Source organism: Sus scrofa, chromosome 3, assembly GCF_000003025.6.
Source record: "Sus scrofa isolate TJ Tabasco breed Duroc chromosome 3, Sscrofa11.1, whole genome shotgun sequence".
Classification (NCBI taxonomy): domain Eukaryota; kingdom Metazoa; phylum Chordata; class Mammalia; order Artiodactyla; family Suidae; genus Sus; species Sus scrofa.
Window position 1 is genome coordinate 118,641,921 of NC_010445.4, and position 24,588 is coordinate 118,666,508.

The window sequence follows — 24,588 nt, forward strand, 5'->3', positions numbered from 1 at the left end:
TTGCATGTTTTCAAAAGGTAAAAATCACGCTGGCGGCATGCTTTGCTGGAATGAGGGAGATTGAAGGAAGGTCAGGACAGATGATTGCTCTGTTTTTCTTGTGCCATTGAAATTGAAAGAAAAGAAAAACAAACAAGGCCACTGTCTAACCCATAGGATGGAAATGGGCAGAGCTGGGGTCCTGCAGTACGTGATGGGAAGAAGGCCGTTGCACAGTTAGTGTGTGGACTTTGAACTCGGTGGGGTCGGCTCCTTATATCTTCCGTCAACTTCAGCTCTGCTTTTATGGGTATCAGACAGGGAAGATTCAAGTGCAGGGTGAATTCTGGACATAAGTGGCCCAGTTTCAATGCCCATTGCTCCATCATTAACCCTCCTACTCAGTCCTGGAAACGCAAAGCCCAGCATCTTCCATCTGCTCCACGTTATTTATGATGATGCCTCTAATTATGTCCAATTGAGTTGCTGTCGATGATTAAAGGTAATAGGTAATAATAACTCGGCCTCATCATTACCACCATTATTATTAGCTCATTGATTGCAATAATTTCTAAAATTACCCCTTGGAATAAAATATGTTAAGCACCTGGTTTATCCCTTTTAGGAACATCTGCTCTAAATGTGTGATAGTGTAGGACGGAACGTGTCTTGCTCTGAAAGGAAAGCAAATGATGTTGACATTGGGAGTCTTGTCTGTGCTGGTATGAATATATTGTGAGATGATGAGAGGAGGAAATAATGATCAGTCTCAAGTTCAATGCTAGAGTTAGAGCTGTTAAAAAAGGGGAAGAAAGACACACACACACACACCCCACCCACCCCAGAATATTCTGCAGCTACTGCAATTTCTGTTCCTTCTTTAGTAAAAATCGCACTTTCAAAGTGGCCCAGATCTCTGCCGTGGCGATGCCTCTCCTGGCCTGTGTGAGCAGGATTTGGGTGTATGGTGAGTGGGAGGGGTGGGAGGTGGGAAAGATGGTGGAGCTGTAAATGCCGGTGGAAAGGGCAGTGGTCTATGGGGAATGCTTGAGGATAATCCTCTTGCTAATACCATGTTCCTGCCTCAGTTCTGGGAGTCCTACCACTGGCCTTTCATTCTTTTTGATTAAGGGTTGCTTTCTCAAGGCTCCTCCTTGGGACTGAGACGCTCCCATGCGAGGCTGCGCTGTATGTTTGTAATGTCTCGGTATGCTCTTGTTCATCACACGCTTTGGAAGTCACTGTGGAGACGGACATTGCATGTTCTAGGTGGTGTCAGATTGTAAGGTGCTTATGGAAATACAAGCTCTGGCATGGTACTTAAAATATGGCTCTTTCAGACTTCTAGCCTGCACGCACCATCCAGTGGGATAGCCACTACCCACATGTGGCTATTTGCTTTTCAATTAATTCAAGTGAAATACAACTGAAAATTCATTTGTTAGTTGCACCAATCTCATTTCAGAAGCTCAACAGACAGTAGTGTCTAGCGGCTCGCACTTTGCTCAGTGGAAAATACGGAACACTTTCATCCTCAGAGAGAGTGCTATGGACAGTGCTTGCAGACCATTAGAAACCTTTACTAAGTAAGGATTGAACGTAGTGAGCTTCTGTCAGGTGCTAATTGCTGATTTGCCATAGGTGTCACCATCCCCCCCCCAAAAAAAAGATCTGTGTAACTGAGTCACATATAATCCATCCCAGTTCTGAAGGACTCAGAGTTTTTAAAAAGAAAGAGAGCGAGAGAGAAAGAAAGAGGGAAGAAGGGAGGGAGGGAGGAAGGAAGGAAGGAAGGAAGGAAGGAAGGAAGGAAGGAAGGAAGAAGGACAGACAAACAGGATATATGCCTCTGGTATCAGTTTATAAAATAAATAAGTGTTTAAGAATGAACTGCTCACATATTTCTTGTCTCATTTACTGCTTATCATTACACTGAGAGAGTGGATTATGCCCATTTCATAAATTAATAAAATGAAGCCCAGAGAAGTGGGATAATTTATCCAAGGCCACACAGACTACCAGTGGCAGCTAGCCTGCGGTCATAGGTGGTAGGGCCAGCCAGGTCTTTAGATTCCCATTTCAATGCCTTCCCCAAAATATTCTACGTATGCCCATGGATATATAGGCATCTTCAGTCTTTTTTTTAGAGTATTAAGCCTCAAATGAATGCAGTTATATCTTGATCAGACCAAATGCAAACTGAATCTGGGAAATGAAGAGAAAATACTTAAATTTTCAAAATTCTGAATTAAGTTACTTTTGTGGATCTCTTACATGGGGTCAAGAAAATACAATTCATTTAAAAAAATAGCTGTTGATTAATGGTGAACTTAAATATTCATTGAGATCAACACAAAATAGATTTTTTAACTGCATAAATTTTTGCCACATTTTGGAATCACAGTGGTAGAAGTTTAACTTCCCTTCTAATTTTAAGTCTTTTCTTTTTCTCTCTTCTTGGACCATGTCATCAGTTCCCTGCAGTCAGGTGTGGCTCTGGCCTGCTCTGCCCAAATCTGGGCGGCTCCCAGGCTCTGTGCCATGGTACCTCTGGTTTTGCAGAGGCTTTGCTTATAAACCTTCTGATTGAATTCACAGAAACTAAGGAATATATATGTCAATGGTATATAAGTATTTGTGGAACTTCTATGTGACTCCAGGGATGTGATTTGGCCTGGCATCCAGTTCCTTTAATACTGTCAGGGTCCCTGAAGAATGTCATATTTCAGGAAAGAGCACCAGTCACGTTCTGTCGTTAACTTTATGGAGTGTTGTGGAATAACATTTAGTTTGATTCTGATAGAATAAAGGTGCAAATCCATAGGCATAATTTCAAATAAAAATCCCTTCTCTGGTACCATATAAATACGTGCCAGGTGTGAAAGGAGAAGTGAAGTGGTCTCCAAGGATGTTCCCCTGAAGGAGGCTGAGCTTTCTGCATCAGCTCCTCCCAGCCCCTGGGCGCCCATGCCAGCTGCTGCCCATTTCCACCATCACCTCTGAGGTTGCTCAGAGGGCTTTCTCTGGGATCACCTTCACTTCCCATCTTCCCTCTTCCTCCACCATAAATACAAATAAAAAGTGAACTTCTGGAGGCTCTGACTGGGATCCTTTGGCCCCTCTATGAAGTTGTGATGCAGAAAAAAATCAGATGAGATCTTTGTGGAAGTTCTATGTGGTGTCTGTGCTGTGCTGGCATAAGGGAGGCATTTCCTTATTTGTCCAAGAGTTGAAGCTTCAGCTACAAGTTGAATGCAAAGAAACTCTATGGAAGATGGAGATTTCTGGGCTGTCATTTCAAAACAATGGATGAGTAGTCTGGCTGACTCAGAGCCACGGAATGTCAATGGATCAGGAAGCATTTATGTCAGCATTCCCCTCCCTCTGTCCTATCAGGCATCCTTGTCTGTGACATGGATTTGCATTTCTCTTTGCAGCATCCAAAGATAGTTCATTGCACACATGAGCGTCCCTCAAGATATGTTATGGGGAAAATTCTCTTCAGCTCCTCCAAACTCCCCTTTCTGAACCCTCTTTCCTCCTTTTTAGGGTCCTCCCCTTCTTTCTTACCTCACTGCTTTTCTGCTTCTCAAGGTCGCTGATGACATAGAGGGAAAGAATACAATTGTTTCTTCCTAGTGAAGTGTTCAGGGCTGACCGGGGTCCTTCCCTGAGAACATCGGCATATGCAGGGATGAACCAGTGAGGCAAATGCTTTGTTCAAAGGAGTAAATAACGTCAGGGTGTAGGTGCTGTGGCCCATGAGCCTGAGGAAAGAAAAGCCAAGGTGAAGATCTTCATCCACACTGGGACTCTGCCATAGGTGTGAGCATCGTCTTGTAAGCCGTGGCTTGGCTGAGAGCCGAGGGAGCAAGCTTCTGTGAGGCCTGTGCATCCGTCAGGAGGTCCTGGATGAAAAGTCTGGAGTGGGGGAGGCCGGCAGCCACAGAGCACTTGGAAGAAGAATAAGAACATGTGGTCCACTTGTGATCTGTGTTTACTCGTCTGTCTGGTGTGTCTGAGGAGAAGGACGCAGGCCAGCCAGAGGTCGGCGAGTCAAAACCCTTTGAAGACAGACCCAGCTTCTGAAATGGATCTGGCATCCCCTTGCTGGCTCGGCGTCTTACAGTAGTCTTCATCCTTCTCAGCTACTCACCTTTTGCGTGTACGTTGCTTACAACTTTCCCTGGGAGACGCGCAGGTATGCAAAATTGCCATGCCACGTCCTCTAGTTTTCTGGAACGAAACCCTTAGCTCTCTTGAGCCCCTGGCTGCCTGGTCACAGGAACCTTAGTCACTTCTAGACAGGCTTAAATTAAAACCTGGGCAGTGTTCTTCCCCTCACCCTTCGTCAGCCCTAAGTGGCATCTACATGTCTTGCAGGGGGGTGGTATGCACGTGATGGCACTAGGGCGACTGGTGTCGCTGTCCTTGCCTCCTGAGATCTTCCAGTGGGTTTTACCTCCTTCACAGTGACACCGAGCTGTGTCTTTCTGCTGGTGTCCGGGATCCATTCATGGCCTCGGGTTTGTCCCACCTGTGTTGTTGCTGCTGATGGTGGCGCCTTGTCAAGCTCCTTCTCATCTAGAACCTCCTGCAAGGATGTAGGGATGCTTGGGCGCTCTCTGGGACCCCTTGGGCTGTAGGGCATGCAGCTGATTGTCTCAGTCCCTTTCTCCCTGCTTAGCCCCAGCTTTTCCTCCCAGTTCACTGCCCTGAGGTGCCAAGCACATCTGAGAGGCTCTTGACACCCTGCTGGACAGGAAGTGAAATGCCAGCCCTCTTTCTTCCAGGAACTGGTCCTCCCCACTGTAGTTTATGTCATCCTCCTTGAGGGCTGGGCCTGACAGTATATGACGGGAAGAGGGGGACGTAATGTCCCTTCTTTGGGACCCACGCGGTGACTACTAAATCTTGCCCGCCTTTCCATCTCAGCTCTTGTCTTTCTCCAGCAGATTGAATTTATGTAATTTTTGGAAGAAAATCTGCCTTCTGCCTCACACTCCTATTTATAGTATAAGATTTGTGTTCTGATTCTATCCAAGTTGTTGAAGACTCAAAAATCCTTTTCTCTGTAATAAAAGCCTGGTGGATCTCACCATGGAAGCCTTGACTCTTGAGGGTATGCTCTGCACTTCTAGAGTGTATTTTAGAAATTAAAAGTTGAGATTTGATTCTTCCCTTTTCTTCATTGTCTCTTTTCCTTAAAGCGGTAAGCCCAGTCCAAAAACCAAAATCTATGTTTTTAGGTAACAGTGCTATGAACAGACTCAGTATAAGGCATTGATTATTATTTCAGAGAATTACCCTGCTATGCACAGAATTGCTGCAGTTTGCTTTGCTCATTTTAGCAATGATCAGATTCTCATGAAATCAGGGGAAGGACATTAGAGACCATTAGGAGTATCAAGGGGGCAGAAAAAGGAATATTCCCAAAAATGCACAGTGAGAAGACATCGAACTTGTCTTGTCCATTATGCATGTTTGTAAAGAGCATTCTGAAAAAAAAATGGGAGGCAAACTAGAAAATAAATTCTAATCTGAGCTCTACCATTTAGTAGCCATATAGCATTTGACGAGACAACCTTCCTGGCTTCTTCATCCATGAAATAAGTATAATAATACCTGCCTCGACTACTTCAGAGTTATGTGTCCATATTAGAAATCTGAAGAGCTGTTATTTTTTTATTTTTTATTTTTTGTCTTTTTAGGGCCGCACCCATGGCATGTGGAAGTTCCCAGGCTAGGGGTCTATTTGGAGCTGCAAGTGTAAGACTACACCACAGCCACAGCAACACCAGATCTGAGCCGCATCTGCGACCTACACCACAGCTCACAGCTCATCCGGCAGTGCCAGATCTTTAATCCACTGAGCAAGGCCAAGGAGGGAACCAGTGTCCCCATGGATAAAAATTGGATTTGTAATCCAATGAGCGACAACAGGAACTCCAGTAATGTCATTTTTAATGAGCTTTATTCTCTGTAGAGCAGACATCTCTATGCCTAACAATGGTTGTGTGAAACATGATTAAGGAAGACTCATGTTCCTTCAGCGATAGGTGATCTCATTTCAGTTTTAAGAATAGTTATTTTCTTTCCAAACTTAATAATAGATATTTTTTTTTCTGTTTCTCTTTCTTCCTTTCCTTCTTTTCCCAGAAAGAATTTAGGCAGTGCCCACTGTGGCATAGTCATTTCATGGTTTTTGTCTCTAAATCCAACACAGAACTAAGTCTGTAGTTAGACTTGTGGGTGATGTTATCAGTCACTGGGCATTGGAGAATTTTTTGAGTACTTGGTAAATAGGATGTACCCCACAGTGGTTTGTGGTGAGTAAAAATAAAAGGATAATAGTAATATAGTCGCTTCCCTTGAGTGATTACAAGTTCTACCAGGGAAACATTGTTTGATTATTTATTCATTTAACAAATATTTATCCTGTCCTCTTATGTGCCAGGCACTCTTCTAGGTGCTAAGATATAACACTGAACAAAGTAATAATAATAATAAAAATAGTAATAATAACATAATGATAAATGGGGCTTACATTCTAGTGAAACTTGACCAACATGCATAAAACAATATAATGCATATATACTGAAATATAATTAATTGCTAAGTTATGCGGCACAAAGGATTAATGCTGTAGGAATGAATGTGGGGGTATTGCTTGCAGAATGCAAACTTGAAAGAGTTATATTTGAATTGAAGTTTGGAAGAAATCCATCAAAGGATAGACAAGGGAGAAATAAAAGCAAAATTCTCAAGAGTACACATGGTTATTTTGGAGACACGAAGGGGTCTTGCTTGACTCGAATGGCACATGTATTTTGGGGAGGATTAGGGAATTTGACTAGGAGAAGAAATGTGGAAGACCATGACAACTAGATGGAGAAGTTTAGTTTTAATCAGACTGGGAGTAAAGGGCCATGGGACGCTTAGGGTGTTGGGGATACAAGGTGTGTGATGCGATGAATGTCATCTTTTAAGAATATAGGTTTGGTGCACTTAAGATTCAGGTCACAGAAAGAAGGGCACATGAGTTTTCATTTCCAAAGATCTCTACACCATGGAGAAGACTGGAAATTACAGGACAACTGTTTATTTGTACAGTGGGTTTAAAAAAAAATCCCCTAAAATCCAGAATATTGAATTCATTAAACAAATCATATTGTGTTAGTCTCTGTCTGGTTTGTACAGATACATGTAGCTTTGTACATCTACCTTCATGGCATGTGTATATGGGGCAGTTGATGTGGATTTAATGAAATGATTTATGATTTATTTTCTCGGAGTTAACAAGTCATGTTTCTATTGAACATCAAGGACTATCAATAGGAATTTCAACTTCTTAGGAACAGTCCTACCACACAGGGAGAGAAAAAGAGCTTATGGTATCAATTTAGGAACACTTTTCTTTTTCTTGATCGAGTGGCCAAGGGCAAATTGGTGACCAGGCATTATTTGCAGAGATGCTTAAGAAACTTATCATTGACAAACGAATCAGCTCTTTACTGAGGATTTAGACCACAGCAGCCACGTGTTTTATAAGGCTGTACTTTATTCAAGGGGGAGGTTTCCTTAGGCCATTAAGACTAGAACTTGGTTAGGGATAATGCAGTTCAGGTTTTCCCATAATTGTATGCAAAAGGCCTGGCTGAAATGTATGGGTCTGGAAAAGATCAGGACTGACAATGCTCAATGACTTCTGATTTTCTAACTCATCAGAATGCCCAGTGGTCTCTTTTTGGATAGCTTCTCATCAAGCTTTAAGTTGGTGAAGTCCATAGTGGATAAAGCAGTGCCCCTCACTGTGGGCTGTCATTGAAATATAAAAGGAATAGACTGTGTATTTGGTCAATGGAATTGGCATACAGAGCCAGCTTCTGGGGCATCTGGACATTGTTCATACTGAGACCTTTTATTTTTCATTTAGAAATGAACAAGCAGGAAAGCTTCTGCATTTGGGGGATATTTGCAAAGTGAGTTCTTTTAGGATGAGTTTGGCTCCAGTCCCATGTGAAGCAGTCACACTTCTTACTCAAAAGGTTTTGAATAAACCAGAAGAGCTGGGCTCCTCAAATTGTTTGATCTTTGTTGTATTGCCCATTTTTTTTTTTTTTTTTGCAGATTCTGACATCTGGAATGTAAATTGGAACTACACATTTAATATTTCTGTTTAATGTTCATTATTGGTCTTCCCTGAAGATTGTTATTCAGAATTGGCTGCCAAAGCCCTGCTATTCTCAGAGTTCTAACCCAGCCTTCTGGTTATTTCACTATCTCCCTGAATAAACCAAGAAAGGGGTAGTGCACTTCTTCGATTTTCATTGAAAACCACAAATCATCAGAGTTGTATAACTTGCTATTTTGCTGAGCAGTTAATAAATGTTTGTTAAATGAGCCATTCTAGAAGCTTCTAGAACTTTGTAGAAAATTCTTATTTACACTCTAGGAATTTGGGAGAATCAAACATTCTGAACCCCAAACATATGATGTTATGCATCTTATTTCACTCAATTCTGTGAAGTTTAATCAACAAATCCTAGACCTGTATCACTAGATGCTACTGAGAATACAAAGAAAAAGAAAGAATACCTTCTACTCTTGAGTAAATGTATAGTTTGCTGTAGGGCTTGCCATAACAAAAAACCCCCCACAGATTCGGTGGCTTAAACAACAGAATTTATTCTCTCACAATTCTGGAGGCTACAAGTCCAAGAGCAAGGTGTTAGCAGTTTGTTTTTTTCCTAAGCCCATCTCCTTGGCTTGCAGATCACCTTTCAACGTGTTTCCTGATGTCTCTTTGTGTGTCCTTATCACCTCTTCTTTTAAGGATGCCGGTCATATTGGATGAGGGTCCACCCCATGAACTTCATTTTGACTTAATTATCTCTTTAAAGACCCTATCTCCAAACACAGTCACATTCTGAGGTACTGCGGGTTAGGCTTCTACATACGTATTTTGTGGGGACACAGTTTAGCCTATCACAGTACTTTTTAGTAGTGGAGCAGAAGCTGTACACACAAGGACTCAATCAGCCACATATATAGGGGCAAAGTTCTACAGATAGGGGTTGAGTAAAGAGAGTTCTCTCATCTGTCTGCAAGAATTGGGGAAACTTTTATGATGAAATAGTTTTGAGATGGATATTGAAGATTTCAAAGAATGAACTATTAAGTTGAATTATGAAATTTCTATTTTTAAAATCAAAATAGTCAAATATCAGCAATTTCCTGTGCTGTAGCAAATTATGTATTTTCCTATTCCTTACGTAAGCCAAGGCTTGGCTGATTATTCTATGAAGAGTCAGATAGTGAATGTTTTAGGCTTTGTGGGCTGTGTGGTCTCTTTCATAGCTACTCAGCTCTGCTAATGTAGTGGGAAAATATCCATGGACAATATGTAAACAAATGAGTGTGGCTGTGTTCTAATAAAACTTTATTTGCAAAAACAGCAGTCTGACATAGCTGGTCAGTAGAAGCCTCAGGGCAATAGTTCAGGTCCCCTGACTTCCAAGCTTGTGTTGTTTTTTCTTTGCCATGCTAATTTTGTTTCCCAGGCACTGGCAAGTTTCTAAGTACATATTTGAAGGTTTTTTGTTTTAAATTAAAAAAAAGTTCATTTAGGATACTAAAAACTTTAAAAACTGCCCTCCCCCACCACCTCCCGCAATAAACAGTGCAGTCTGGATTTAGCCCTGAGGCAAAATGGCTCACCCTTATGTAGGGGAAACTTTAAATTCTCTAACACCGTCTTCCCTGGTACTTTCACACCCGTGGGCCAGGCCCAGAGTTCCTCTTCTCTGACACATTGATCCCCTCTTGTTCCAAAGAGGAGCCTTCCAGCATCCAGAGAGTGGAGAGAACAGAAAATACCTTGGCCCCGGCTCAATGTTGTCATGTGGTAACAGACCACAAACCTAAGCCACTTCCGCCTTGTTGTTTAACTCTTGGCACATGTGTGTTTTGTTTCTATTTTATTGGCTCTTTAGTGGAACTACAAAAAGGCTCGTGGCCTCCTTTCATCCAGCGGGGGAAACAAGCAACCACCTCTCTTTTTCACAACCTTCTCGGGATCCCTGTTACAGAAAGGGCTCTTTCGCAATATCAGATCTTTGCGGATGACTGCGAATACAGACAATCCACCGTGGGTGGGAGATACACTCGATGTACACAATCACGCCTGTCCTGCCTTTGTAGGGAGGACACTGATGATAATGTAACTTCCTAGGCAGGACTGAAGGGGCCACTGGGGACCCCTCTCTTCTCTTAGTTCTTCGCAGGTATTTATAGACGGCTGTTTGGTGCCTGGCAAGGACCAGAGGTAGGATGGTAACCAGACAAGGCAGGATTCCTTTTCTCCTGGAGCTTTCATGTAAAGGGGGGAAGACAGAAAATAAACAAGTAGAAAGGTATATAAATCATATAGTTTCAAATAGTAATTATCATTTATAACAAAAATAAAACAGGGTAATGGGATGCAGATTGAAGGTGGCTATTTAAGAAATGCTGAAGGGCTTTGAACAGAGTAGGGGCTGGCAGTGTGATGAGCTGCTTTGGAGTATAAAAGGCAGAGGCTAGAGCGATGCGAAAGCTCTGAGATGAGAACAGGTTTGATGGCATCATGGAACAGCAAGGCTAGTGTGGCCGGAGCAGAATGAATGTAGGAGGCGGGGAGAGTGGTAGAAGATAACGTTGGAAATCCTGCAGTGAGAGCCTGGGACACCCTGAGTATGAGACTCTTTTGTCCCAGATCCAGATGTCCTCGGACTGCTGCACTTTTTCAAGTTTTTATGCCTTTTTAACATCATTTTTTGTCCCCACTGCTCTGCTTCCGATCTCTGGGATGAGAGACTAGACAATTAATCTTATTAAAACTTAATGTATAAGATCAAGTTGACTGCTGAATGAGGGAATGAGGACATGAAAGACTCTTCCAGGATATAATTCATGGGGTGTTTTATAGCCTTTTAAAAGCTCACATGCATTTTTCCTACTGAACTCTCAGCTGCATCCTTGCTGGTAAAGGCTGCCTAACAATCGACTTCTGGAAGAGAGTGGAGATGCTGTAGGGACATAGTCTCTTTCCTTTGTCATCTTATCTCCCGTATCCTGTATCTTTAGAAAGAAATCTAGTAGATTTCTAAAGGAAAATGCTGGCTGCTTTTTAATAATTGTGCCTTTCCAGAATTCCAGATAAGCAGGGAAGAGCGTGGTAGCTGAATGCAGAATTTAATAGCCATTTAACTTTTCCTTTGCAACAGCCCAGCACTGGCCAGTCCACATTTTGACTTGCTTCTCCTCTCCTCTTTTTCTCTGTGAGTTTACGGGGGAGTGAGTTGTAGAAAACATCTTTTCTACCTACTCCTTCTAAGGTTGTTAATAGCAAGGCAACAGTAGCATCACTTCTGCTCCCATCTTTATGGAAGAAGTAACATTTGAACAGGGCAGGATTTCAACCAGGACAGTAAGGAGGGTGTTAAAAGCTAAAGGCATACAACCCGTAGTTTGACCTTGAATGTTTTGGAGCCTTGGCTTCTTCTCTGTTGCTCTTTTCTCCCTCATAATCCTGTTAATGTGGTGTTATACTATGGCATCCTTTGACCAGAGCTGGTCAGTACTCTTTTATTGTCCTGGGCAAACCCGGCTTTTAAAGCTCTCTTTTCACTGATTGCATTTTTTTTTTTTTTTTTTTTTTTTTGGACGCACTGAAGACCAGAATACTCTTTGGCAGGACCAACGTTGATTTTACCACCAGGTGCAAGAGACAGTCACCATGAGTGACCTCAGGGACACATAACCCTGCTGAGTCCTCCCAAAACCCTTCCTTGCAATTTCATCACTGCAGGTGTAATACTTAGATTTCACATTGTCTTTCATTCAAGTGTAAATGCCCAGAGGAAGTGTAATACCCTAAACTCTTTAAGTATTTATCCCTCAGGGGGAGTTAGAGCCTTAGCTGACCTGAGGTTTTTATCGGAGGAAGAGGGGAGAGTATAGAACATTGGGATGCCTGAAACTCAGGAAGCTGGGTGTGATGTTGGGGGTAGTTTTTGGTAGAAGGAGGAGACTCAAAAGAAAGGCTAGAAACACCAAAGACAGACTTGGCTGACTTCATGGGCATCTGTAGGGCTGGCCTCAGGAACTATCACTGGGCTGACTCTTCCATTTTTTGGTTTATAAATCCTGGTCTCTTTGATTTGTATTATTGGTTTCCATCTCTCTGCCCAACCCACCATGTCATAGGCAAGCACCTCTACTCCCAGGCAAAATGATTTGCTAGGATTGCTGGGTCCAGGTTCCTGAATCATCTCAAAATTTGGTGCATTTTTTTCTGTTGTTGGCTCCCTTTCAATGCTTATAACATGTATTAGAAACACACACACACACACACACACACACAACTATCACAAAGCTGTCTAACTATTTTTTCTTACTACTGTCCTCTCCTCCATTCAGATAATCCCTTTCCAAGACACAAATCCCTTCCCTGCCTTTCATCCATCTCCCTTTCTCAAGCCAGCTTTTTTTTTTTTTTTTTTTTTTTCCCTATGCTACATCACCCACATTCAATGGCTCTTCTCCTTGACCATTAATCCCGGATGTGGAATCTTGTCAAATCTTATTTAAAATCAAAGACCTCTTTATACAGCCACTAAATCTCCTTCATCTTTCATGACAGAGATATCTTCAAGAACTCCATCTGATTTGTTGAACATGACCTCCTCTGCCTGGGTCCTTGCAGCCCTCCTTCCATAAAGTGGGCTCTCCCAGGTGTTCTCCTACCACATCTTTTAAGAATGTTTCCAAGAACTCCTTTCCCATACACCCCTTCTACCCCTAAACAAACCAGATGTTACCCCTGCTGATCTTCTATCTCCCTGCTTGTCTTAAGAGGGATCTTAAAAGAAATGTGAAGGGTGGATCTGGCTATTTTCAAATCCTTGGGAATTTCTTCCAAATAAATGAATTTCAGTTACTGCCTCTTTACCTTGTCATCTCTTCCCATGATTGCAAATTAAAAAAAAAAAAAAGTAAAGTGAATAGCCATGTGTTTTCTACTGCTTTATGCGATGTACTTATATTGTGTCCCGCTTTTTTTTTTTTTTTTTTTTTTTTTTTTGGAGCTTGCCTCTAAGTGAGTTATCCTTAAATATAAACTTGGGATTTGAGGTATATAACATTGTATGTGTAACAATGTATGACATTCCTTTCAATTTATAATGTGTCTGTGTTTGGAACTAGTTGAGAAAGGGCATAGGTACATGAAGAATAAACCATCACCTTAATACTTCGAGTAAAGGGATTTTCTACTGGATCCATCCCATATTAGATACTCTCTCCACCCAGTCTCTGGAGCAGTTGGATAATCACACATGCCTCTCTCAGGTAGACCCCCCCCCGCCCCCCCCTGACAGAGTCAAATGTATTCTCCTGGCAGGCAGGCAGTTCCCTGAGAGAAGAGAGAGATGCAGGGTCTGGGGCCATTGTGCCTGTTTTACTTTTCCGAGTTCATCACTCAGGAAAGTCATTCATCCTTAAAAGAGTAAGTGTGTAAGGCTTGGGGGAGGGACCGAGAGAAGAGCTCCACTATATGAAGTTCAAATAGTGGAGAGCAGACTCTCCAGTAATACTCAGTTGAAAAAGAATTAGTCATTTGTTTTAAAGTGCAGATTCCCAAGGCTCAATCTGATTCAAGATCTGGGATTGGGCCAAAGGTATACAAATATATAAAAGAACCTCATGATGCAGGTGGCTCGTGAATGCCTCTTTGAGTAATAACATTGCACTGAAGTCTTATAAGATGTTCTCCAAAAGAGGCATTAAAAAGTCAAATGTTTTGGAAAAACTGGGTTCAAAAACAAAGCATATTTCTTTTTTGCTGTATATCATAAATGAGAGGAGGATGCGTGGTATTTTCCAAATTTTTTTCAGAATATCTGTTGGATATTCTCACTGTCTAACACAGTTTGGAAGTGCTGAGTTGAGTGTATAAAACAAAAAAAGTAGCAATTATAGCTTGTACTGGTTAGAACACACCTGACATTCAGTCGGAGGTGCTAGTACACTTTAAGAGAGTTACTGAAAAACCTGGGGCATGTTGAAAGAAGAGCAGATAGCATCTTTATGGGTTTGCAGTCATCTCACCAGAACAGTGGTTGAAGAGGCTAGAAGACTCCCAGGCGGCTCCAATACACACATTTCAACTCACTTCCTGTCAAAACCCACCGAAGCCACAGGGAAGAGATTCAAAGACTTGGGAAATAAGGAGAAAAGACAACAGTCATATTTGAAAGCTGGAAAGCTACAGACCAATGGTAAATGGGCTGGCCCAGCTGAACAGCTGGATGCAAAACCAGAGTGGAGAAAGCAAGGCATCGACTTATTACCTATTGCAGATCTCTCAGCATGCATAGGAGGAGCAGCTCCATTTTCTCCTGAGACTGGGCGGAGTGCTGGCCATGAAAATAAATAAATAGAATCGGGTAAAAACTGTTGGCAAAGCAATCAGGTCTCTGGATCTTCCAAAATCTGTGCCCCTGTGTCATTGACCCTCCCAATCCCACATAAAACTAGAGGTTCATTCTCTGAAGAGGGCAAAGCAGAATTTTAGGTTGGGGGTTGGCTGCTGCAGATGTTGGTGTAATTGAAGTTGACAGCATCCTACTGAAAACAAGGAGGTAATCAAACTCTCTATGTATTATATGTATTGAATGTCGAGTGCCAAGTTCCCCAGTCCTTTTTCCTTCTAGCCCTGAGTCTCCTAGAACACAAATGCCCCAAGCAGGAAATTCAAGGAAAATGCTTTAAGGAATCTGATTATCCCAAATGCAAATACCAAAACTGCGGCTTCCCCCCAAACAGCTAAGCTGCTCACCCTACAGGGAAGCCAAAGTCAAAAACCCTCATCACAGGTGGCTACAACAAGATCCCAGTCCCACAGGCAATCCCAGATCCTTGCTAATAGGCAGTGTCTTTTTCTCCTCTTCTTGAGACTGGGTGGGATTTTGTGGCTGCCTCAGTACATGGACTGTGTTGTCTGATTTTTCAGGCTGGCTCATAAATGTTGGTACAGCTTCTGCCTGGCCCTTTTTCTGGATTCTTGACCTTAGATTGCCATCATGCTGGGAGGAGGCCCAAACTAGCCAACATGGAAAGGCCCACTAAAGAGGATGAGGCTTCCAGCCAAATGCTCACATCTACCACCAGACCCATGAGTGATGGATTCCAGCCCCTGGCTTTGGAACCTTTCCGCTGGGGCCTCTGACAGTGTGAAGCAGACAGGCCATCCTCGCTCTGCTCTGTCTGAATTCCTGACCCACAGGCTCCATGAACATAAAAAATGGTTGTTTCAGACCACTGCATTTTGGAATAATTTGTTATAAGTCATTACTAACTGGAATAAGTATTAGTTAATCATTTAAAGAGCTAAAGTTTAATTTGGGGGGGGGTTGTCTTCCCTCAACATTTCAAGATCGTTACCAGAAGCAATTTACCATCTTGGAATTTAGAAAATTGGGTTTGTGTACATACGAGGAGCAAGAAGATCAGACTATGACGGAAGGTAAATGGGTACAGTACTCTGTATGATGCATATTGCTCTTAAAAGCTTTTCTGGAATTTTAAACTATTTTCTTTTCTCTTGATTAAAACAAACTGCATAGAGGATGAGACATGAACTCATTACTAGAATAATAAGTTTCAGGATTTTGTGAAATGAAGAGAAAGTTCTGAATAGGCTGAATAGGAATTCAAAGACTACTTATAATACATTCCAGAGCCCAGCAACTTTTTTTCATATTGCCTGCTGTTGAGGATTATATTCATCACTGCTGCGTTCAGTTACAGGTGGGGACATTATTTTGGAAACCTTTCTTTGTATTGTCTTTGTAACCTAGATCTATTGCCCATGACATTTTAGCTATTTAATAACTCTACTGTTCCAACACAACCTCCCCAAGGAGTCCTTCAAGCTCCCTGTGTCCACCAGCCTAAGCTCTCCATAGGAGCAATGAAAAACCACAGGTGCGAGAAATCTGAGGATTCCTTCTCTGAGGGGTCTCTCTTCAGTCTGCTCTGTTTTTGTCTTAAAATAGATCTTAGGCTCTGTGGAGCAGTTAATCTTAGAAATTCAGAAATGGAAGATTAACCCCCAAAGATTAAGTGATTTTCTAAATATGTTAATTCCATGTGATTGTTAATTTATTACCATCTCTGCTTATGATGAATGACAGTCTACCCTACAACCTTCATTCATATCAGTTCCTCTCATCAAATGAGAACACAGATGTCCTTGTGAGTAGGGAAAATAGATACCTTTTCTCCAAATGAACTACAGAAAGAACCATGCTTAGGTAACTTATAAAAGGTGTGAAAGAGATTCTGAAGCTCCATGACTCACTCATCTAATGTGGCATTTTTCATTTGAAAGAATATTGTTTCCAGACTGTGCTTATTATAAAAATAGGATTCTAAATATTTATAGAAATAAAAAACCTTTATCAGACTCTCCTCCCAGAGCGATTCAGGGTTACCAAATCACTGGCAAACTCTATGGATTCAAGAAATATTTACTGTATGTCACTTTTCTTTAGGCTTTTTCATTGGTTATGGAGAGACAAAGGCAAGTTAATTAGACATGGAATGTGCCTTCAGAAAGCTTACAATATAATAGGGAAGTGGGCTGTTTATAAAAACAATTAAAATGCAAAGTAGAAGGAGAGATGTACCAAAGGGAAGGCAGGGACATACTGAGTGAGGGTTCAGAAATTGTGCAGTTGATGGTGGAATAAAGGAAAGAGGAGTCAGAGAAAGGTGGCTTCATGGCAGAGGTGAGCTTAAAGAACCCGCAGGGGATTTGTTCATGTGAACAATGAAGGTTCAGTTTGGCTGGAACATCCAAACTAGATCTACGTCAGTGGGGATTATCTGAAAGCGGAGATCCTAAAAAAAAGAGTTCCCCTTGTGGCTCAGTGGAAACAAACCTGACTAGTATCCATGAGGATGCAGATGCGATCCCTGGCCTTGCTCAATGGGTTAGGGATCTGACTTTGCTGTGAGCTGTGGTGTAGGTCGCAGATGCAGCTCTGATCTGCTTGTGTGCTGCGGCTGTCGACCCCTAGTCTGGGTACTTCCGTATGCTGCAGGTGTGGCCCTAAGAAGCAAAACATAAACATAAAAAATAATAAAAATAAAAGGATAGATCCTTGGACACTTCACCAGACTTAAAGACCCAAGCTTCACAGGGGCAGACCTGGGCAGTCATGTTTTTAACAGGGTTCCCTTGGGACTCTGGTTATGGCTGGATTTGGGAATCTCTGGGGTGAAGCACAGGGTTCATAATGAAAATATTGGAGATGAAGTGGGGAAGGTGGGCTGGTGCCAGAAACCAAAGGGCACTGGCTTGCAGAATGCCTGTGGGCTTTGTTCATTAGTTAGTGCGATGCCAGGATAGACCTTTGAATAATGAAGTAACAGATCAATGTGGTGTTTCAAGAACAGTGATCTGCTGGTGTATAGAAGATGTGTTAGGAAGGAGAAGATCCGAGGTAGAGGAAATGGTTAAGTGGTACCTGTAATTTCTCAGGGCAGAATAATTAAGGCATAAGCATTAGGAGCAGCAGCTGCAGCACTGGAAAATAAAGCATGGGTGGACTTCTAATCTCATTCACTCTTGTCATTTACTTTAGTTCTTGCGGTATCTCTGACTTTTGATCTTGCTCCCATTGAAGTAAACCCTTAAACACTCCTGACCCAAGTTCTTGCCTTTTGATTAAAATACATAGTGTTTAAATATATGGGATGGTATTTACTGCCATTGTTTTAAGAAAAAAAAGTACGTTCAGGCCATTGAGTCATCTGGATCGCAGGATTCTTATGAATGTCTCAATTCTGGATGCAACCAATTCTTTGCTGGGAATGATGGAAGCTGTTGAATTTTTGCATCTGCCCAACACACTGCATGAAAGTAGGTATATAGTAATTGCTTACAAATTTTGATTATTAATTTGAGCTCCAGTTCCAGTTTCTGAAACTTTTGATTCTGTCCCTTGATTTCCTTGAGAAGTCAGGAATGTTGTCTGATACATTTCCTCTCTGATAATCCTTTCTGTGTTCACTGTCCTCTCTGTCCTCCCTTCCCCCACCCCCACCAGCCTATTCATACCAACTTATTAGTGGGCTCTGATTATCCAGGCCTTCAGCTCTCACAAAGTAGTCCCTATAGAGGAACAAGAAGAAGGCTGGTGGCTTCACATTGGAATCACCTTGCCTTTGAACACACTGAATCTATTTTGCCCAAAGGCTGAAATATTTGGCATATTACTGGCCTTTCATGGGAATCCTTGCAAGCAGCTAGAAACAGGTATTTCCCAGCTCCGTGTAAGAAGGAAACGCTGTGTTTGTTTGTTTGTTTGTTTATTTATTGTCTTTTTAGGGCCACACCCATGGCATATGGAAGTTCCCAGGCTAGGGGTCAAATTGGAGCTGTAGCTGCTAGCCTATACCACATCTGTGATCTACACTGGATCCTTAACCCACTGAGCAAGGCCAGGGATTGAACTTGCATCCTCATGGAGTCTAGTCAAATTCATTTCTGCTGAGCCACAACGGGAACTACACTGTCTCCTTTTAAATGAAAACATCAGAGGAAGAAAAATAATGATCTGTCTCAAAAATGTCTTAGTTTAATAAATTCGCATTAAACTTAGTCAAAAAAAGAAAAAGGAAGAAATGTAAATTCATATTGAGAAGAACTTAAAATTACCTACTGTGATCTCTCTGGTGCCTGTTATGGGCTAAACTGTGGCCTCAACCCTGAAAATGTGTATGTTGAAGCCCTAGCCCTCAGTATCCCAGAATGTGACCATGTCTGGAGGTAGGGCCTTTAATGAGGTGATTAAGTGCAATGAGTCTCCAATATGACTGGAGGAGAATGTATATAAGAAGAAAAGTAGACCACACCAGGGATTCAAGCAGAGAAGGAGGGGCCGTGTGAGGATACAGGGAGAAGGTGACCGTCTGCAAGTTGAGGAGAGAGACCTTCGGGGAAATCAAACCTGCCGACACCTTGGTCTTGAACTTCCAGCCTCCAGAACCATGATAAGTAAATTTCTGTTGTGTAAGCCCCTCCAGCCACCCACTGTCTGTGGTACCTTGTTATGGCAGCCCTGACAGATGAATCCAGTGCCTCAAGCCAAGAGGAAATCTGGAAGCTAAGGCAGCTCTCATGCCACCACCTGTAGCACAAGACCTAACTGGTATGTTGTGCTGTGAATGGACCCTCCACCCCCGTCACTGACAGCATCCCAGACCCACCAGTGCAAACCAGGAAGCACAGGGATTTTCAGAGTCTATTTCCCTTCCACCAGAGGAGTCACTGTTTTTTTGTTTTTGCTTTTGTTTTTTTGTTTTTCAGTGCCGCACCCGCAGCATATGGAAGTTCCCAGGCTAGGGGTCAAATCAGAACTGCAGCCACCAGCATACACCACAGCCACTGCTGTGCAGCACCCGAGCCACATCTTTGACCTACACCACAGCTCAGGGCAGTGCCGAATCCTTAACCCACTGAGCGAGGCCAGGGATTGAACCTGAGTCTTCATGGATTCCAGTTGGTTTCATTACTGCTGAGCCACAACAGGAACTCCAAGGAGTCACTGTTGATAATATCAGATTGAAAAGACTAAAAGGAGATGCTTTCATTCTCATCCCATTTGAACCTGTATCAAAGTTGATGAAATGGAAACTGTTAATAAGCAACACTCCTCCAGGCCAGAAGACCATGGCTCCTCTGCTTACATTCTGGGGGCCTCCCTCAATTAGTTCTTGCTTTTGTCCCCTCCCCAACTTGACCTTGGATGCAGTCCCTTCACCGTGCATTTAGTTTTTATCACTCTTCCCTGCTCAATCACTGTCTGTTTCCACCTCCATTTAATCTTGGTTCAGAATGTCGCTTTGACCCCCTGACTCCATAGCTGTGAGCCAAGTCCAGCTGCTCCCACGGCAACTCTGACTCACTGAACCCCAAGTTGGGCCAGAGATCCAGGTTTGCTCCTGAGTGGGCGGGAGCAAACAGGAGTGAGCCCCAGTGCAGACACTGCCCTATTGGGACTCACCAGGATTTCAGTGCAAAGGGGAGCAAAACTCTTGTTAATTAACCTGCACCAGCAATAATACCATATTCTGTCATATCTAGGACACCATTGATTAGATGGTATACACAATTTTATTTTGTATACCAATAAAAAAGAATAAATGCTAATACGGTTAACTGTAAATTGCTTTGAATTTCTGAGTAGTTCCAAGTCAAGAGAAGTGTGTCTTAAAGTGAATGACATGAGACATAGAAGCATGAAAATGTCATCATTTAAGAATAATGACCTAAGGAGTTCCCCTTGTGGCATGGCGGAAACGAATCTGACTAGTATCCATGAGGATACAGGTTTGATCCCTGGCCTTACTCAGTGGGTTAGGATCCAGTGTTGCTGTGGCTGTGACGTGGGCCAACGACAGCTCCAATTCAACAACTAGCCTGGGATCGATATGTAGCCAGCGCGGCCCGAAAAATACAAAAAAAAAAAAAAAAAAAAAAGGAATAGTGACCTAAGGAGTTCCTGTTGTGGTACAGCAGAAACGAATCCGACTAGTATCCTTGAAGATGCAGGTTTGATCCCTAGCCTCACTCAGTGGATCAGGGATCCTGTGTTCCCATGAGCCGTGGTGTAAGTAGTAGACATGGCTCGGATCTGGGTTTGCTGTGACTCTGGAGTAGGCTGTAGCTCTGATTTGACCCCTAGCCTGGGAACGTCCATATGCAATAGATCTGGCATTGCCACAAGCTGTGGCATTCAGATGTGGCTTGGATCCCACGTTGCTGTGACTGTGGCATAGCCTGGCAGCTGCAGCTCCCATTCAACCCTTAGCCTGGGAACTTCCATATGCCACAAGTGCGGCCCTAAAAAGCTAAATAAATACATAAGTAAATAAATAAATAAATCTGAAGCAGCTTATCAATATATTTACCCCAGAAAGAAATGATAATACTTGCCCTTGGAGGTAAAAGCAGTCACATTCCTTTGTGTTTGTTGTGACTGTTTTGTTTGGTAGAATAGACAGGGAAAGGCACAGATGTTACATATTCAGTTTGATGAATTTTGACAATTGTGTATATTCATGTAACCACCACCTTAAACAAAAGTAGTTCCATCATCCAAAAAGTTCCCTGTGTCCCTTTCAAATGAATTAACAGCCCTTGTCCCCGAGGTAACCACTTCCTGATTTCTATCACCATAGATTAATTTTGTCTCCTCTTGAACTTCATTGGAGTGGAATCAGTGTGTGGTCTTTTGCATCTGAACTGTTTTGCTTAGCATGCCTTTGATATTCATTCCTGTCTTGCATATATTGTACTTTGTTCATTTTAATTGCTGAGTATGATTCTATTCCCTGAACATAGCACTTTTTGTTTCTTGGTGCTCCTATTGAAGAACTTTTGGGTTGTTTTCTACTTGGCAGTTACCATGTATAAGACTACTGTGAATATTCTCACCATAGTCTTTTTGAAGACATATGATTTTCCACCATGATTTTTAAAACAATTATTTATTTGTGTGTGTGTGTGTGTGTGTGTGCAAAAAAAATAAAATAAATAAAACAATTTTTAAATTTTTATTTATTTTTTTCTTTTTACAGCTGCACCTGCAGCACATGGAGATTCCTGGGCTAGGGGTTGAATTGGAGCTGTAGCTGCCAGCCTACACCACAGCCACGCCACACTGGATCCAAGCTGAATCTGAATGCTACGGCTTGTGGCAATGCTGGATCCTTAACCCATGAGCGAGGTCAGGAATCGAACCTGCATCCTTACAGATACTATGTCTGGTTCTTAACTCACTGAACCACAACAGGAACTCCTCTGCTGCAGTTTTAAAATTTGCAGTGTTTTTCTCTATTCCTCAAGAAATAAGTCAGTATCCCTAAGCTATCATCAAAATCTACAGCTAATACCACATGCAGTTCCCCAGGACGTGGTGATGAAGTCATGAATTCAAGGTGATAACTGTCCCAGAGATTTTCATTAATAGCTGAACTTGTGATTATTGTGTTTGAGACTACTTCCAGAGACTGCTTTTTCCTTGAATGATATTTTCTTTGTTTCAAGTTGGCTGATGGCCTTTGCTGTCCAGATTCTCATGATCTGAACTCCTGCTCTCTAAACTCAGGGACATGATAGATGCAGATACCACTTTTAAAAAAATTTTTTTTGAGATGGTCTGACATCTCAATTTCTTTCCTCTCATTCCTGCCTATCTGAAGCCCAGGGACACTCTGATTTAGATTCTGTGTTTCACAATGGGATTAAAAATTACCCGACCTAAATGGAACTTTCCAATGACAGAACGGCTAAGCTTCTTTTAGGACCATGCTTACTTGAGCTCTTCCATCACTTTCCAGTAAAGAAGCCTGGCCATTCTGTCACTGGAGAGCTCCTCCGTCTCTCTGGGCCATGTGGAATACGGAAGTCACTGTGCTTTTCCAGCCCTTGCCTTGCCCTCTCTGTACGATGGGATTATAACTGCATCAGAGAGGTGTAAGGCATACATGTGACTGATTGTATGAAAAAGCCTGAGTCCCCAGGACTTTGGGTGGGCCTCATTCTTCTTTCTGGCTAGTCTCTTTCCTCTCTAGACCTTCCCCCTCTCCCCCACTTCCCTTTCCAGAAGTTGACCTCTCTGGACTGCATTACCCAGGCTACCTTCCTTGACCTCTGGCTGCCAGTTGGCTTCGGCCAATGGTAAATAAAAGTACGGGACCGGGGGCAGGGAGGAAACAGAAATTTGGGTTCTTTTTCTGCTGGCATCCTTCCCCTTCAGCTGTGGCCGGATCCCTTCTGGTCCAGAAGTCACAGTGGCTTCCTACTACTTTTAGTCCCTGAGAGCTCCAATTCTTGGCTGGTTTCCTTGACTCTGCTTATACCTTTGAACCCAGTCCCTTTGTTAATATCTTCTGAGCTAGTCCTGTAAGTGTGCCATTGGTTTTCTTCCAGGGGGGTGACTGGTGCCCTCTCCCCACCCTGCAGGTGGTGGGGTTTGCCCCCTGATGTAGTTTGCTGCTTAAGAGACCATATCTCTGTGCAACAGCAGAAGGCCTGAGCCAGAAGAATCCATCTTTTGGAAGCTGGCTCTGTGCATGCTTAAACATTTTGTTTATGTGATGAAAATAAGGAGAACCTCATTCTTGAAAAGGGGTTTCTTTTTTCACTTTGGCCAAACACTCCTTCCTTCCCTCCCCTCCAACATACACACCTTAAAAAAAAAAAAAAAGAAGAAGAAGAAAAAGAAGGCTCTCTGGCTTGTATTTATGAGGGAGTTAGGCATGCAGTTCTCCTTTCAAAGCTCTTCAAATGGAAAGGAAACCAGCTTTGACATTTACACAGTCCAGGAGAATTCCAAATAGAATTTGGACAGATTGGGAAGTTACCATCTTGGAGTGTGTGGGGAAAACAATCCTGGTGGGAAGATGTGGTGACATATATGAGACAATCCATAGATGTTAGGAATGTGCTGCTTTGTATGTGCGTCTCCACTTCACGATCCGATGGGATTGCCAACAATATGCATATGTTCTTTATGATATCACAGGAGGAGGCCGTCCAATTAAAGCACTCCACAGTAAATGCAAGGGGTATAATTTCTGAGTATATTTATGATTGCTTAATGTCAACAAAAGGGCCTTTTAAACACAGCACATTCCTTCCCCTGCACTCGCAGATCATGCTAAACACATCCAAATGCATGACTCTAAAAGAAGGAAGAGGCAGTATCGGCACCGAGCTCTTTGGTTTCTGCATCTGGCCAGCGTCCACTGGGAGAAATGTAAGTCAGAGTTTACCACATGGATTACAAATGTGCTGAATTGCAAGAATGATTATTAAATGAAAATATCCATAGCACCTGCAGCTTGTCCCGGAAAATTCCCCCAGGGCATTGTGGGTGCTTTTTTAATTTTTTTTTTTTTTTTGAGAAAAAAAGTAAGACAGGGTGAGATGCAAATGGCAACTCCAGCTGTGTATAGTAGCAACTCCATCAATGTCCCTGAAAGGCTTGCAGAGGCAATTCAGTCAATCTGAGCTGCTTCCATGCCCAGCACGAGTGGGGTGAGGGAGGGGCTGGGGAATATCATTAGCCTCTTTCCTTTGAGGTTTGGATGATCAAGAAAATGAAAATAGTAGTAATGTGAATGGCAAGTGCTTTCAAAAACAAAGCACATTGGTGCAGGAGGAAGCCTGAAGCTGGCTCCGTAGCTCTGGCCCAGCAGTAGTGTTTATTCTGTTATAAGGTCAGGGCTTCTTCTGGAAACAGAAACTGAGTGGCTATGTGGATTTTGTTGATTTAATACATGATTGTATATATAGAGAGAACATTCTGCACATATGTAATATTTGGCCCTGTTTCAGTTAGCTTCTGTGTGTGTGTGTGCACGTGTGTGTGCTTGCGTACACACACACACACATATGAAAATGAAAAAAAATAAAGGTAGAAGTTCAGTGAGATGGTTAATTTCTGGAACTGGGAATCATAAGACCTAGAGGCAGTTGCAACTCTAACC

At 42.5% G+C, this 24,588-nt stretch overlaps 1 protein-coding gene across 5 annotated transcripts in view; it reads left to right on the forward strand.

Annotated features, from left to right (window-relative positions):
* Nucleotides 1–24,588, forward strand: part of OSR1 (odd-skipped related transciption factor 1) — a 396,637-nt gene that overhangs the window by 273,450 nt on the left and 98,599 nt on the right. The window contains exon 5 of one of the 5 annotated variants that reach the window (XM_021087812.1): nucleotides 23,751–23,855. The exons of 3 other annotated variants lie outside the window; for them this stretch is intronic. The gene's annotated coding sequence lies outside the window, so the exon portion shown is untranslated. Of the gene's footprint in view, nucleotides 1–23,316; nucleotides 23,856–24,588 lie in introns of those variants that run through there. One more of the 5 variants, XM_021087820.1, reaches the window with a different exon arrangement.